Source organism: Semicossyphus pulcher, unplaced genomic scaffold (assembly GCF_022749685.1).
Source record: "Semicossyphus pulcher isolate SPU_LCO1_2020_fin unplaced genomic scaffold, fSemPul1.0.p SCAF_15, whole genome shotgun sequence".
NCBI classification, from domain to species: Eukaryota; Metazoa; Chordata; class Actinopteri; order Labriformes; family Labridae; genus Semicossyphus; species Semicossyphus pulcher.
In genome coordinates this window covers 8,809,340-8,823,456 of record NW_027211659.1, presented here as the reverse complement: position 1 = coordinate 8,823,456, position 14,117 = coordinate 8,809,340, and the positions used below count along the sequence as shown (strand labels likewise).

The window sequence follows — 14,117 nt, the reverse complement described above, 5'->3', positions numbered from 1 at the left end:
CATCCTCCCATGCACACCGTCTTTAAACCGATTATCCCAGCTCTCATTGGGCTTCAGGGAGGACACATCCTGGACAGGTTTCCAGTCCATCACAAGGCTAAGTTACATAACGGAGCTACATATGAGTTTCAAATTGGTGGGGATGTTTAAGGCCTGAACTGGGAATAAAACCGATAATTCCGTGGATTAAGATTACGGCTCAAAATTGCTGACCACGTGATCACCCCTCTGTGTATCCTAAAACACAGAGCGGTCGCATGCACAACACACGGCGCCTGCAGCTAATAGGCCTAAGTGTTTTGAATGTGGAACAATCTGCAACAAAATGTAAAAATAAAAAATATAAACGCTCATCACAGCTTCTCAGAGACAGAAGGAACGTCTCCCGATTGCTTCTTTTGTCCAACAAACAGTTGCAAAGCCAAAAACTCTTCATCATAAAGGACAAAGAAAAGCAGAAAATGCAGAGATTTAAGAGGCTTCAAACAACACAAATGTTTTACATTACGGACTTTTACCGGTTAACTGTTAACTGACCGTTAAGACCAGTTATACAGTACAAGAGAGCAAAATAAAACCAGCAACAAGAATTTGTATTTAATACAAATTGTACTATTTGCTATTTATTGTATTCATTTGAAGTTAAATATCTCCAGAGAGATTTAGGTTATTATCTCCAGGTATTAGGCCTATAGCCTACCTAATTATATGTTCCATGCAGCGGTCTCAGGCCCGGAGCCTAACTTTATATTCAGAGTCAGAAATTGCCGGTATCCTGGAAGCCATAACGCCCAAAACTACACAGATGTGTAGGCTAAACCCTCATGTTCTCTCCGTTTATGCTATTGCACTTGTAAAATAAACCTTAAACATTTGTCGTATTTGTGTTTTAATGGGTCCCAGACTTTTAAGTTCAGTAAATTAACCAGCTATTAACCTTTAAGAGTGTTGGTTAACTAGTCAAAAAACATTACATTACATTTATCCCTATTTTACATTATTGCCTAAACCATGTCGTTTAATACCGTGGTGGGTCGGGACCCAAAAGTGGGTCAGGCGGATGTGTGCTTGGAAAAAAAAACAGTTGTGGTTATTTTGAAGGACAGGGGTTTCCTGTGACGTGCGTGCAGAGGTGGTGTAGTTAAGTCACACTCCATGTAGTCACTGATATATACCTAGGGTAAATGGTAAATGGACTGTACTCATATAGAGCATTTCTAGTCTTGCGACCACTAAAAGCTGCTTTTAAACTACATGTCACATTCACACACTCACACACTGATGGCAGAGGCTGCTACAGAAAGTGTCCAACTGTCAATCAGTCATCACACCGGGATTGAACCTCCGACCTTCCGATAGAAAGATGACCGACTCCGAGCCACAGCCGCCCCAGATATATATATATATATATATATATATATATATATATATATATATATATATATATATATATATATATATATATATATATATATATATATATATACACATACAGCTGCAGTTGCATTTATGTTGACATACTGTGTTAGGTCCAAACTGCCATTTTTCATTAAACATATGTGAGTGGTTGGAAAAATGTGTGTCGCGATTTGTCATTAAGGAAGTGGTTGTGGGTCCTGAGGCGAGACCAGTTGAGAACCACTGGTATTATTGGTTAATCAACTTATCACTGCAGCTACCACACAGCCCAGAAAAAAGAAGCTATGTTCAAAATCAACATGAAAACATGACAACTTTCACAGCCACAGTAACATCCAACATCCAAGTCCAAAAAAGCAGCTCGTTAGAGAGCGGCACAAACACACAACATAAATGTACGTGTTCACTCTGCACGCTCTCTCGCTCTCTGACACACACGTACACACACACGCAAGTTAAGCCTTGCCTATTAGTTCCTGAGACAGACAGTGAGCGATTACACGCTCTATTTCCCCGGGCCTTAGGTGAGGTGATTGGACAGGGGTTTGGTGGACCACCTTCGCTGCTGAGAGATTACATGCATCTGCTCAGGAGACAGCCCCACAGGAAACAGATTGTCTCTTTGGAAATATGCGTGAAACAATCAGGAAAGTTGAATGCAATTTTTGTTTATCCCTATTCTGAGGGGAACTTTTTTTTCTCCCCTCTCTGCGATAAACGGCATCCCGCGGTATGAGAACCATCCGAGCAATCCGGTTTATATTTAGTTCACCGCCAAGTTAACAGTCTGCGGCGGGGAAACGAGATCACTGGAATAAATAAAGGAAGTAATAAAAAAAAGGTTCAGATGAAAAGGAAAGGGAGCTCTGAGAAGATAGGGCTGAAATCAAAGGTACAGAATGAATAGTTAGGTTGTAAAGCTTTTGTGTCTGCAGCTGTTCAGACGGAGTAATCAAATAAAACGGCACATTTCTTATCTAATCTCATGTGGAGCTATCAGTAGTTTTTGGCTGTGATTTATGGCAGAATAACCTTCCAGGAGACACAACTGACAGTTAAATATCCTTTAAAACTCTATCACACAAAACAAAACACAATAATAGAGCTGTGTAATAACGGTTAAGTTATTAAAAAACAGTGTTTTTGATTAAAAAAGCCTGCTGAGTCATAGTTAAATGGAAAAAACTGATACAGCACACAGTTTTATTCATGCATTTTGAGCGAGTGTGCACAACAATACAGTGTTTTCTACTCGATACACTGGAGTAAATGCAGCAGCGAACATACTGTGTATTCTTGTACTCGTATTGTCATTTACATTTTATTCTTTAATGAGAGGGCAGAGCGAAGATAAACCTCCTCCACAAAAGAGAATTATGACTTACAGGAAGCAGAGCCGCACAAATTAGACCAAATAAAAGATTCCATTACTGGTGGAAAGATTGATATCTTCTGCGGAGGCTACTTTTTATGAAATGCAAATGGGAGCACTCTGCAGTGCGGGCGGGTTTTTCAACCAAAGATATTTAATTCCACTCCAATTAGGCCACAAGCGCGGAGACGGAGCAGACGTCTCCGCATACATTCTTACAGTTACAGTCACAGCCCGATGCTGCGAGTGTGACGCTGCATGAAAGTAGCTGGTTTCAGTCTCTACAACATGCAGCAACAACTCAAGTGCAACAGTTTGTACAGTAGAGCGCCGCACTCTATGAATGTGCCTCTGCTTGCCGTCACTAAAGCTGTCAAACTGGATTTCTTCGCAGGCCGGGACAGGGACAGCGGAGGAGGAGGAGGAGGAGGGGTAGGAGGAGATGGGGGGGAGTTTTGCAACACAGCACTCGGAGAGTTTATGTTAAGTTCACCATAAGTTAAGTTACTCAACTTTCAAGGATGTGACTTTACTTTTACCGCAGCAGAAGGAAGGCGGTGAAGGGTCAGTCCGACATGCCGGCGGAGATGAAAACGCAGCAGCTGTGATTCTTCTGCGAGCTCGGGAAATAGAAGAGGAATTGGCAGATTTATGACAAGATGAGGGACGCTGACGTCAACTCCTCCAGGAGACAGGAGGCATGTGAACGTGCTGTGGCCTCCGTCCGCCTCAGGCGGGATTAGACCAGGCTCCCGCTTTACCTTCTTTTTATTGCATCTGTTCCTCCTGGTGCGGATGGATGGACGAGGAAGCCTGATACGATCTGCAGGGGTACTTCAGCGTGTTACTGTCACCACGTTTGAGATGTTGAAATGGAAAGCAGAGCAGAAGTGTTTGATGGTATTACAACATGGCTTTGTTTGGGATTCTCTGCTTTTTCAGTTTCCTCCTCTACACAGCAGAGATTCAAAAAGGTCTTGCTGACATGCAGACTGAACTCAGGCATTCAAGCACACAGAAAAACCTGTGGTCTGGTTCATGTAGTCCAGACCAAGTGAAAACAAAACTAATTTTGTTATGTAGTCGTTAGCGCTGTTGCCTCATAACTAGAAGGTTCCGAGTTCGAGTCCCAGTTTGGACGATGAGGGAGGAGCATGTTCTCCCCGTGCATGCGTGGGTTTCCTTTCGGGCTTCCTGTCCGACAAGACATTCGTGGTTAATTGGTGACTCAAAACTGCCCGTAGGTGTGGGTGTCAGCATTTCTCCATTTCTGTCTCTATAGCCTTTTTTACACTGCGGCTCCGCTTGAGCACCGTAACGAAGCTCCGTCCTCATGCCACTTTTGTCATTCTACAATGGACCAAGCAACGTCGGCGTAAAGCCGCCCCAGAGCGTGTTTTCAAATAGCGTTCCGGAAGCAAAATGTGCACGAGGTGTAAACAAACAGCACGTGCTTCAAATACACACACACAGCGCTGTTCCGCCCTGCTGGCTCTGCAGTTTACACAGACGCTGTCTCGCCTCTGTTAGTACCTCCGATGCCGGCTCAGAGGCGGAACGACTTCGCTCCACTGTTCCGCCTCCGTGCGTCTTACATAGAAGACGGAACATAACGGATATGATAGCGTAATAATCCCGCCTTGAACTGGCAGTGTAAAAAGCCCTTATGTGTCAGCCCTGTGATTGACAGGCGACCAGTCTAGGGCCCCGCCTCTCGCACAATGACTGCTGTGAACCAGGCAAAAACTTGGTCATTTTTGGTGACTTTTATTGTTATATGATTGGAGGAAGGTCATAAGAGAGAGGGGTGGGGACCGCAGGGTAACTCACGAGACGTGGCCCACGATGACGATACAGCGATTCTGCGATAAATGATTAATTGCACATATAATGATGCATCTTGATATCTGATGAACTTCTTCGGCCAACTAATTTCTGCTCACATTACCCTCATTCATGTCAAGCGCCACCACAAGGAGTCATGAAGTAGTGACATGATGAGTCAAAAATCGCAGGGAAATCTGTTTAGAGCGTCAAATATTTGTAAATTAAAAATATCGATATTTGGCACAAGCCTAACGAGTCAGGATGACGATATATGGCCATATTGATATCTTGTCCCACCCCTAATTAGAGATATGTCAATTACCCATGCACATGTCTCTTTATAAAAAACAGGAAGTTGTTCTGTCATTCTGTCATGGAAACAAAAAAAAACGGTTACTTTCTAGTGCAGATAAGAGTTGTTATCTGAATACCGCATGACACAATATTTAACTTCACAGGGTGATCATGGGAATTTCCCTCACCATGTTATTTAGAATCAGTGTCGCAATCACACGGTTTGTCAGTAAAAGAGTTTATTTTTACACTGCAGAAGCTCCCACTTGGAATATATCGTGGTCACACACACTCAGACAGAAAAGCCCCCAAAAAATCTAAAGAATCTGCATCAAGATAGTTTCTGTTGTGTGTTCAGCTTGGGGACGATCAGGGAACAAGAAATTCTTGGCCAGCTGATTTTCAGCTTTTGAATTCATGCTGAGATTAAAAGTATACCATCTATAAATCCTGTGGTTGGTCTGCTTTACGTTTTTGGAAGCAGACATGTTTGTTTTCACACCAAATAAATTTGATTGACAGCTTTTCCATCAGCCTAAACAACCAGCAAAAGCACAGACCCCACAGTGTCAATGTAAAAGCACCCTATGAATTATAACACAATCAACCTTCCCACATTCCCTCTCGCTTGGTGTCACCCCCCCCCCACGTGTGACTCTGTATAAATTGGCAGAATAACATGCGATTTTCTCCCATCCTACCACGAGCACTTTGCCTCCACTCATCCATGATACCCATTCCTCTGTCTCCTTGACAACCTTGCTCGTCATTAGGCGGAGTGATGGGAACGCCGCTCCGAATCAAGTCCATCCTCCCTCTACGGGCAGTGATGTATGTCAGAGTGGCAGCTAGCTCATATTGACGCGCGCTAACGTGGCGATGAAATCCACGACGTCTCCTTTTAAACCGTTTGTGCTTCAGACGTCTGTGGGTGAAAAATAATCCACTTAACAGATCATTTATCATTTAATCACAGCCACTAACTGTTTCCTTGATATGGTTAACAAGCAGACAGATGGTCGAACAAAAACACTTCTCCTGAGAGCACACAAACACGCACAAAGAAAACAAACAGATTTTTTTGGGACTGACTGGGATTAAAGAGAGGAAACCCTGCGAGCTAGTGCTCCCCGTGACCCCTCCATTCCTGCGCTGAGAAAGTTAAAAGAGGGGAAAGAGGAGCGTCAAACTGCTGAGGTGGGCTTCAGCACCACTTCACAACTCCCCTTCAGTGTGGGGAGGGGGGAGGATGCTCGCAGGCTCTTTCAACACCACACAAAGAGAAAGGGAAAGTAAAAGAGGATTATAAAAAAAAGAGGGGATGTGGAAAGAAAAAAAAACGTCTGGCGGAGCTTTCTGTGTTTGGCATTCAGGTCAACGACGAGGGTCAGGATTCAGCCAATGGGAGACGTTTCCACCTCCCCCCCCTCTCCCCTCCACTCCACACTAGTGTTTGCGGTAGCTGCTTCTAACAGGAAGGAGGGCTGCTTCACTCCCTACTGGCACTCAGTGTGTGAAGCATTTGGAGTGAAGTGAACAGACTGAAACATGAGGAAGCCAGACTCGCTGTGAAGAGGCACCGCGGACAGAGCTCCGTGATCTAAAGAGGCCTTATGGTCGTCTTCACTGAATAATTCGTCTCTAACAACTAAACCAGGCCACCGCAGAATTAGATGCATTTAGCATGCAGTCAATTTAATGATTTCTTTCCACATTACAGCTGCTGCTGCCCCAAACAAAGCCAAAAAACACATGGTGACGGCTATATTGTGAAACAGGCAATATGTCACAACCCCAACGGTACATGTTCCATCTGTCACACACTCGCCCTGAACCGAGGCTGCGGTTTATGACATAAGCTCATCTGCCTCTGTGTGATGAGGTTTGTGGTCACTCTTCTTCAGTTTCAATTCAGAGGAATGGGGCCCACATGGACGTCATCAAAGTCATATAAAAAAAACAAAAAGACAAACCCACAAAAGGGCATCTCAAAAGCAACACCAGGAGGGTTTCTCGCTCTCCGCTCAAAATAGGACTGAGAAGAAGGCACTCTCAGACCACACAAATAGAGCCTGGGCTGCCATCTCCAAAGCATATGACTGCACATCAGAGGACAGAGGAGGCTTCTCCAAAATCGGCTTGACCAAACTGTGGTGAGAAGTAAAATCCACACCGGAGGGCAACAATAATGAGGACAGGCAACTCAAACCTGGCTTAAAAATGTCTTTCTCTTTTAATCTGGCTGATCTGGCAAACTCTCTTTTATCCCGGTTTTTGGTCTCTACCAACTTCTCGTTGTGAATTCTGTTTGGTGCTGAGGTAGTGTACAGTGGGTTTTCAGGGTTCTTAGCTTCAAACAGCTCAATGCTTTGGCAATAAATTAAATTATAAGAGGTTAAATTTAACTTTCAGCCAAAACACTGTAAAGCTCTGAGTGGAGCTGCACAAAAAGGTGACCACTCTTTGAACGTTCATCACTACGCTCTTAGTGACGCTTTTACATTGTCACCTTGTAAATAATAATATAATATTGCTAATAAAAGAAGCCTAAAAATGTACTCTTGAAAGTAGTATTAAGAGGGAACTATTTGCTTGCTTTCTTGAAAGCTGCAGAGACCAAGACCCCTCCCTTCTATTAGTCAAGCTCCACAGATATCCTACAATTCCCATAATGCAATTTAGAAGCATCTTTCATTCTGCCTTACATGCCTATTAAATAATGCTATATTTGAAAATCAATGTCCCTAATTTCTAACACAGGGTATTTGTCACATATTTTGTATTTCAGTGTTTGGTCTCAAAACTATCCAAGATACGCTGACGACATTCTACTTCTGCTTTGCAAATGAAACTAATGTTACCAAGCTACTTGCCACACAAATGCATCTGAACTCCGAGATAAGTCAGGGAAAGTTTAATTTAAGCCTCAGTCATTTCAAAACTTGCTGCTCAGCCACAGAAACACCTGATTGTTCTCGTGATTCTCACCAGTGGGTCTGAAGCTTGTGCACTCGGTACACAGATGGCACTGACTTCACGGAGGACAGAACATCTCAGCACAACAAATTATATCCGGAAAGTTTCCTCATATTAGAAGCTCACGGTGTGGACATCAGATATTGCATTGAGTGCTTCTCAGGGTGGATGATTAATGTGAATATCTACCAAACAAGCAGGGACTTAGAAGGTTTTTGGATGCATTTTATAGAATGTGTTTTGCTAAGTGGGGCTGGATGTTGAACTTCAAATACCTTTAAGAGGCCTTTTAGACCAAAATGTGTCCATTGCACCAAATACAGAACTATCAACAGTCCTGAAAGCCTCATAAAATGTCTCGTCAGATGCTCTTCTGATCTGGTAAATTGCTTTTCTTTGTGGCAATAAATTGAATATATTTGGTCATTATGTTGGGCTTGCTATTTTCTGACATTTTGTACAATAAAAAAAGAAGCTAAATTGATGGACTAAACTATTCATTGCATCCCTATTGTTCCGTATGTTCATGTACTGTGCACATCACTAAGCACATAGAGAAATAAAGTGGTGTTAGTTGCTGAGTCATGTTGGCCCCTCAAGCAGCAGCGTTGCACTCTCTGACACAAATGCAATAAATCTTAACTTCCCTAAATGCATCATGACAAAAACATGGAATTCCCTTCTTTCTTTAACCAGACCATCCTTCTCCCCCCCTCCTTACTCCCTTTACCAGCAACTTTTCACATGTCACTTTCATTTTCTGTCACCGCTTCAGCCCTCCTCCCCTGAGTGAAGCCAGCATTGTTGAGCGAGTCTCCATGATAACCGTCGCTGGGTGGTCCCACCGTCCCTGACAGGGGCGTTCCCCAAAGGCTCCGACTTTTATCCCCTCGCTCTTCGATTTTCAATATTTCTTCACAAAAGGATCCGCTCTGTTTCGGCACGACAGGGTGATGCTTTGAGGAGAGGTTTTCTTTTACCCCATTAAAGTCAAAATAGAAGAGGAGTACGAGATAAATGGTGTCCTTGGTTTGATATTAATTCTGAAAAGGTGTTTAAAACTTGAAATTACACTAAATTCAGCACTTAACACCCTAATCTGACAGCAGATTGATGGCACTACTGAAGAGTGATGATTGTGCATTAACACTGTTACTTAATCCCAGCATCGCACATTATCTGTGCGGGCAGATGGTAGGTATTGATTTCCTACTGAAGCATCAACCTCCAGTCCCTAATTTATTACACATTATGAGAGCTGCTGTTTTGATTAGTATCTGCTTAGTTAGGGCACAGAGCAGTGCATCATGGTAATTTTTGATATCATTATTCCATCATAACGATCGCACTGACGGATGATAAACAACGCAGAATCCCCGCTGCACTGAGATCTCACTTTTTCCTCTCCTTCTCTTCAGCCAAAAATAGCCGGCGTCTAACTTTGGTTGTTTACTCCTTGATGCCCACTTTGCCTCCTTCGACAACAGTGCAGCGCTTGTTCACTCGGCAAACCTCCCTGCGCTCTCAACACATGATGCAAACCTCTCCGCAAAAACCTAATCCAGACACAAGCTGTAATCTGTTAGCACACTTTTCCTTGTGTCTTTTTTTTTTGTTTTATTACGCCTTTTTGTAGCTAAAGTGGAAAAGACTCTATTTTTAACTCTCTATGTGACAGCCTGGTTTCCCCCGTCCCTTGGCACAACAACAAAAGGAAAGCACTGTAAATCACGGCGGGGCAAATGTAGCGAACACAGCTTTGATGTACAATGCTGCTCAGTTTTCCTTTGACTGGAGGAGACAGAAAAACCTGAGGTGATGTTGTGTTTGTGTCTCACAAAGAGAGGGGGGGGGCATGAAGAGATAAATAAAGTATGGGGGTGAAAAGCGGGTCCCACACAACGAAGATGCGGCAGTGGCTGGAAGCTATAATAAACTGTGTATTAATTTCTCTAACCTTCATAATAAAAGCATGTCACCGAGGAACTTCTCGAGGGTTGGGAAACTGGGCTTCACATTGGGGCCTTTTCTAAAACGCCAAGGAACTTTCCGGTCTTCCAATGTGTATTTCAAACAACGGCTAATCATCTGCAAAGACAGATATTCTGGAAGTTATATTCCAAGACCTTTCTTATACCAAGCATCAATCCAACTGTATGTCTATTTGTTTAGATACAAGCTAGCACACTTGTCGTCACAACAGTGTGAAAGATGGATCGTAGTTCGTTCGCTAAACGTTTGAGCTCTTCTTTTGCCATTTAGGAAGTCAAAAAAAGCGAACTTTCAAACAACAATCTGCAATAAGTTCGGGCAGGAGAATATAGTTTGAGTTTGCCCTCGGCAGAAAGAAGAAAACTGCCTGTCCTTAACATCTCCTTATGACTTATTTTCAATGTCAGTGCAGCTTATCCCACAGTATGGGGGTTGTCATTGGGCTGTATTTATGTCGAGGGTCTGGGTTCATTTCCGAGCTTGGGAAAAGTTGTCAACACACACTTTCAACCACATCTTGCGGTCGTACTCGGCGGATGGAGTCGCTCATTTGTCATCGAAGATGGCTGTGGTCGTGTTGAGAATTTTTGGGGTCGGACTGTATTTCTGCCGATTTTGTCGGTGGAGTTTGTAATTACACAGAAGCGAATGAATCAACGTCTCAACACAGCAGTCTGGGGAAATACTGCGAACCTCAGTCACAGAACACAGCAGTTATGTATCTAAGCATTATGTGGTGTTTGTTTGTTCACAGATAGCAAGAGCAGACAGAATGATGGTTTAACTGGACCAATCCTTCCAACGTGATCGGTTCTGTTTTATGCCTCAAATTAATTCTACATAAAGTGCATATTCAAAGTGACTCTGCCTGGGGTTCTCTCTCAACAAGCTTTGTAAATCTATGTCCTGTCAAAATATGGAGAGAAAAACAACACTCGACTGGTAGTTTTTGTCAACACTCCCAGCGGCTGCAGGGCTGAATTTCTAGACTATGAAAATAAATAAATAAGTAATAATAAGTGCCGCAGGATGTGCGGAGAACAAGCGATGCTCTATGACATATTGAACATTTTGAGACTGGAGGCACGAAACATTTCCACGCTGCAGTGTCTTATTGGCTTTTAAACTTTACTTCAAATGAGCAGCTTGAGAAATCAAATAGATAAACGCTCAGAGCAAAGCGAGCTCTGCAGCTCAGCTTTTATCCTAAGCCAGAAATAGTCAATACAGTCACCTAAAAACTCAGAGACAATCTAACAGGAGCACTCAGCTGTTAGAAGATACACTCGGAATAAATGTAAGGAGCGATCAAATAAACATCCAGAGTGTAATGAGGCTTCATGCTCTTCATGAATGAATGACCATGAGGCAAGTGAGGATTAATGAGACTTTTGCAGAATTATGACAGGAAATACAGTTACTGTTATGTAAAAGTGGATAATGACGCTGGATTCTCAAGCAGATGCAAAAAAACAAGGTGCCGTCTGCAGCTGTCCAAACAGCTCCTTGATAAATTGACTAAAGCTGCAGTAATTATGAAATGAACACATGTAAACAAGCTAATTAATGTCAACACAGTTTCTTCTTCATTTTCCTTGATTTTCGCCAGAAGAGGCTGTGCAATGATGCGATCACATGAAATCAGGAGAAGATAATCAGTCGTAAATAAACAACGTGCTAATTAGGCGTCTCACCTACGTGGCTCAGTGTACTAAAGCACAGAGATTAGAGATAGACCGATATGGTTTTTTCAGGGCCAAAACTGATACCGATTATTAGTAGTCAAGGAGGCCGATAACCGATATTTGAAGCCGATATTCATTTGCAGTAAAAGTGAAAATATTGGCGTCAAAATTTTAAATAATACAAACTCCAACACTTAACTTTGTTTAAATGCCTTTAAGCATATGTTTATTAAACAAACAAACAAAATTTTTTTTTTTTTTTTTAAAAAGGCCTAGCCGATAATCGGTCTATCACTAACAGAGATAATGTTGGGAAAAGGCGAAAGTGAGGCTGGGTATTGAACTAGGTAGTATTTTATGAGGCAAAGTTAATATGTGGCAACTTTGGCTGCCCGCAGGCTGCTGGTGTATGACAAGGTACATGCACATAAAACAAAACAGAGTTGAATTAAATATATCGGTTCAGGATAGGTATGCACGATATTATCGGCACGGTATCGGCCGATATTGGCTTAAAAATGAACTATCGGATATCGGCCAACACGCCGATATCCACCGATATAATTAACCGATAAAATAATGGGCTGCTGCATACTTGATTAAATGCCCGACCTCAGCGCAATGTCCCCGGCGCGAAGAACACCTGCGTGGCGCAGCGTGATGATGTCACGTGTGTCTACCTGCAGCATGAGAGAGTTAGAAGCCAAAATGTCAGTGGTGTGGAAGTTTTTCAAAGTGTCCGAAATAGAAAGCAAAACTGCTATTTGCAATGACTGCTCAGCTTCGGTGATGCGAGGAGGAGCCAAGGCAAAGTCTTTCAACACTACAAACTTGATTAACCGTCTCAAGACCCGTCACCCCGACCGTTGTAACAAATGTGATAAGAGTATCACCATTATACTGTACGCTAATTCCAATACAGAAGAGAGTTGATGATCTCTGCAATTAGGTGTGCGGGGAAAAAATATCGGTATCGGTAATCTGCTAAATGAGTTGTAAAATATCAGCATATCAGATATCGGCAAAAAATCCAATATCGTGCATCCCTAGTTCAGGATTGTCAGCAATTACCCAATCCAGTGAGTCAGTATAAGGATGATATCAGATATCTATATCGCACTGACGCATCCTTATTTGGTAGCAATCACACATGCAGAGGAGGGGAATCAGTTCGCCTCCACTTCATCAGGATCTCCCCTCATTACCGAAAGGAGAATCTCTCTGAAAGCTGAGCCAATCTAAGAATTGATCCTCATTAAAATATATGCAATTAAATCAGCAGATGTGAAGTATCATATACAGACACAAAAACGATCAGTGCTTAGAGATCGTAGAATGTTACAGTTCTTTGTACAAGACGAAAGCAGGCTAGACAACTGCAAGGTAAGTTTCAAAAACATTCACTTTTTATGAGACTCTCATGTGTTGAACTAATCTGATGACTCTTTTTTTCTTTTTCCTCTCCTGCAAACATTTAGTCTCCAGTCCGCTGCAGGGAATCCTGGTACAACACACTCTAGTTAGAACTAGAAACGCAACAGAAAGAGAGTATCCCTCACCTCTTTTCATTTCGCTCCGTGTGGAACGCAATCCGATCTAGCACACATGCACTTACGAGGCGTGAAAACACAAGGGTACCTCTGTGAGACAGTAAATTTGCTGTTTTGCTTCTGTTCATCAAAAACTGCGCTGCTTACAACCCCCGTCCAGGGATACAGAAGCGGCGGTGTGGGTGTGTGTCTTTACTTTAAAACTGTCTTGTACTCCTACGGGCTTACAAACACACTCCTCTGTCTCTGCACACGGCTCTGACAGCAACTTTCATATCTGACAGATGCAGCATGTTAGTGGAAAGTAAATAGTGTTAATACTGTCAGGCTGATGTATCCAATGGTCTGTTCACTCAAACAGCAAAATATCTTCAGACTATTCCTTGCGGTATCAAACCAGGCTGAAACTTTTTATTGTATTCGCTGAGGTTTTGAGATTTCTGTCTTCACTAAGATACAATTGGGATGATAGAATAAAATGTGGTTTTTGTGTTTTCACAGCAGGGAGAACATTTGAAAAACTGAGCTCGATATCTCTTTCAAGAAAAGATGCCCCACTTATATTGGGTAATCTAAGGAGCTCAGCGTGGTTCCTATTTTTGGCGTAATTATGGATTAAGAAGAGGGCGGAAATACAAAAAAACAAAGCAGAAAAATAAAACCTTTCCTTGAGGAATAAGAGGCCGAACTATCAGGCATCTAACTCCGCACTCTCATGCAGGTAATCATATACATTACCATGCATCTGTGAGGATCCCTGCAAGCAATAAATGGCAGGAAGATATTTTCTCCTAATGAGGCACCATGGGAGCGAAACTAGACAAGCCGGGTCTGCTGTGTGCAATTGTGTGTTGTGCACACTTTGCATCTTTGAGTTAATTCAATATGTGCTTTTGATGAGCGCGCAGGCCGTGGCACCATAGATGACCCCGGCTGTACGAGGAAATAAACTCGCAGTCACCTGAAGCGCTGCCAACTGCACTTTAGCTCCTGTCAGGTTAA

The 14,117-nt window shown here is 42.7% G+C and overlaps 1 protein-coding gene across 1 annotated transcript in view; it reads right to left on the bottom strand.

Annotated features, from left to right (window-relative positions):
• nck2a (NCK adaptor protein 2a) overlaps positions 1 to 14,117 on the bottom strand; it is a 41,505-nt gene that overhangs the window by 15,099 nt on the left and 12,289 nt on the right. The window lies entirely within an intron of this gene.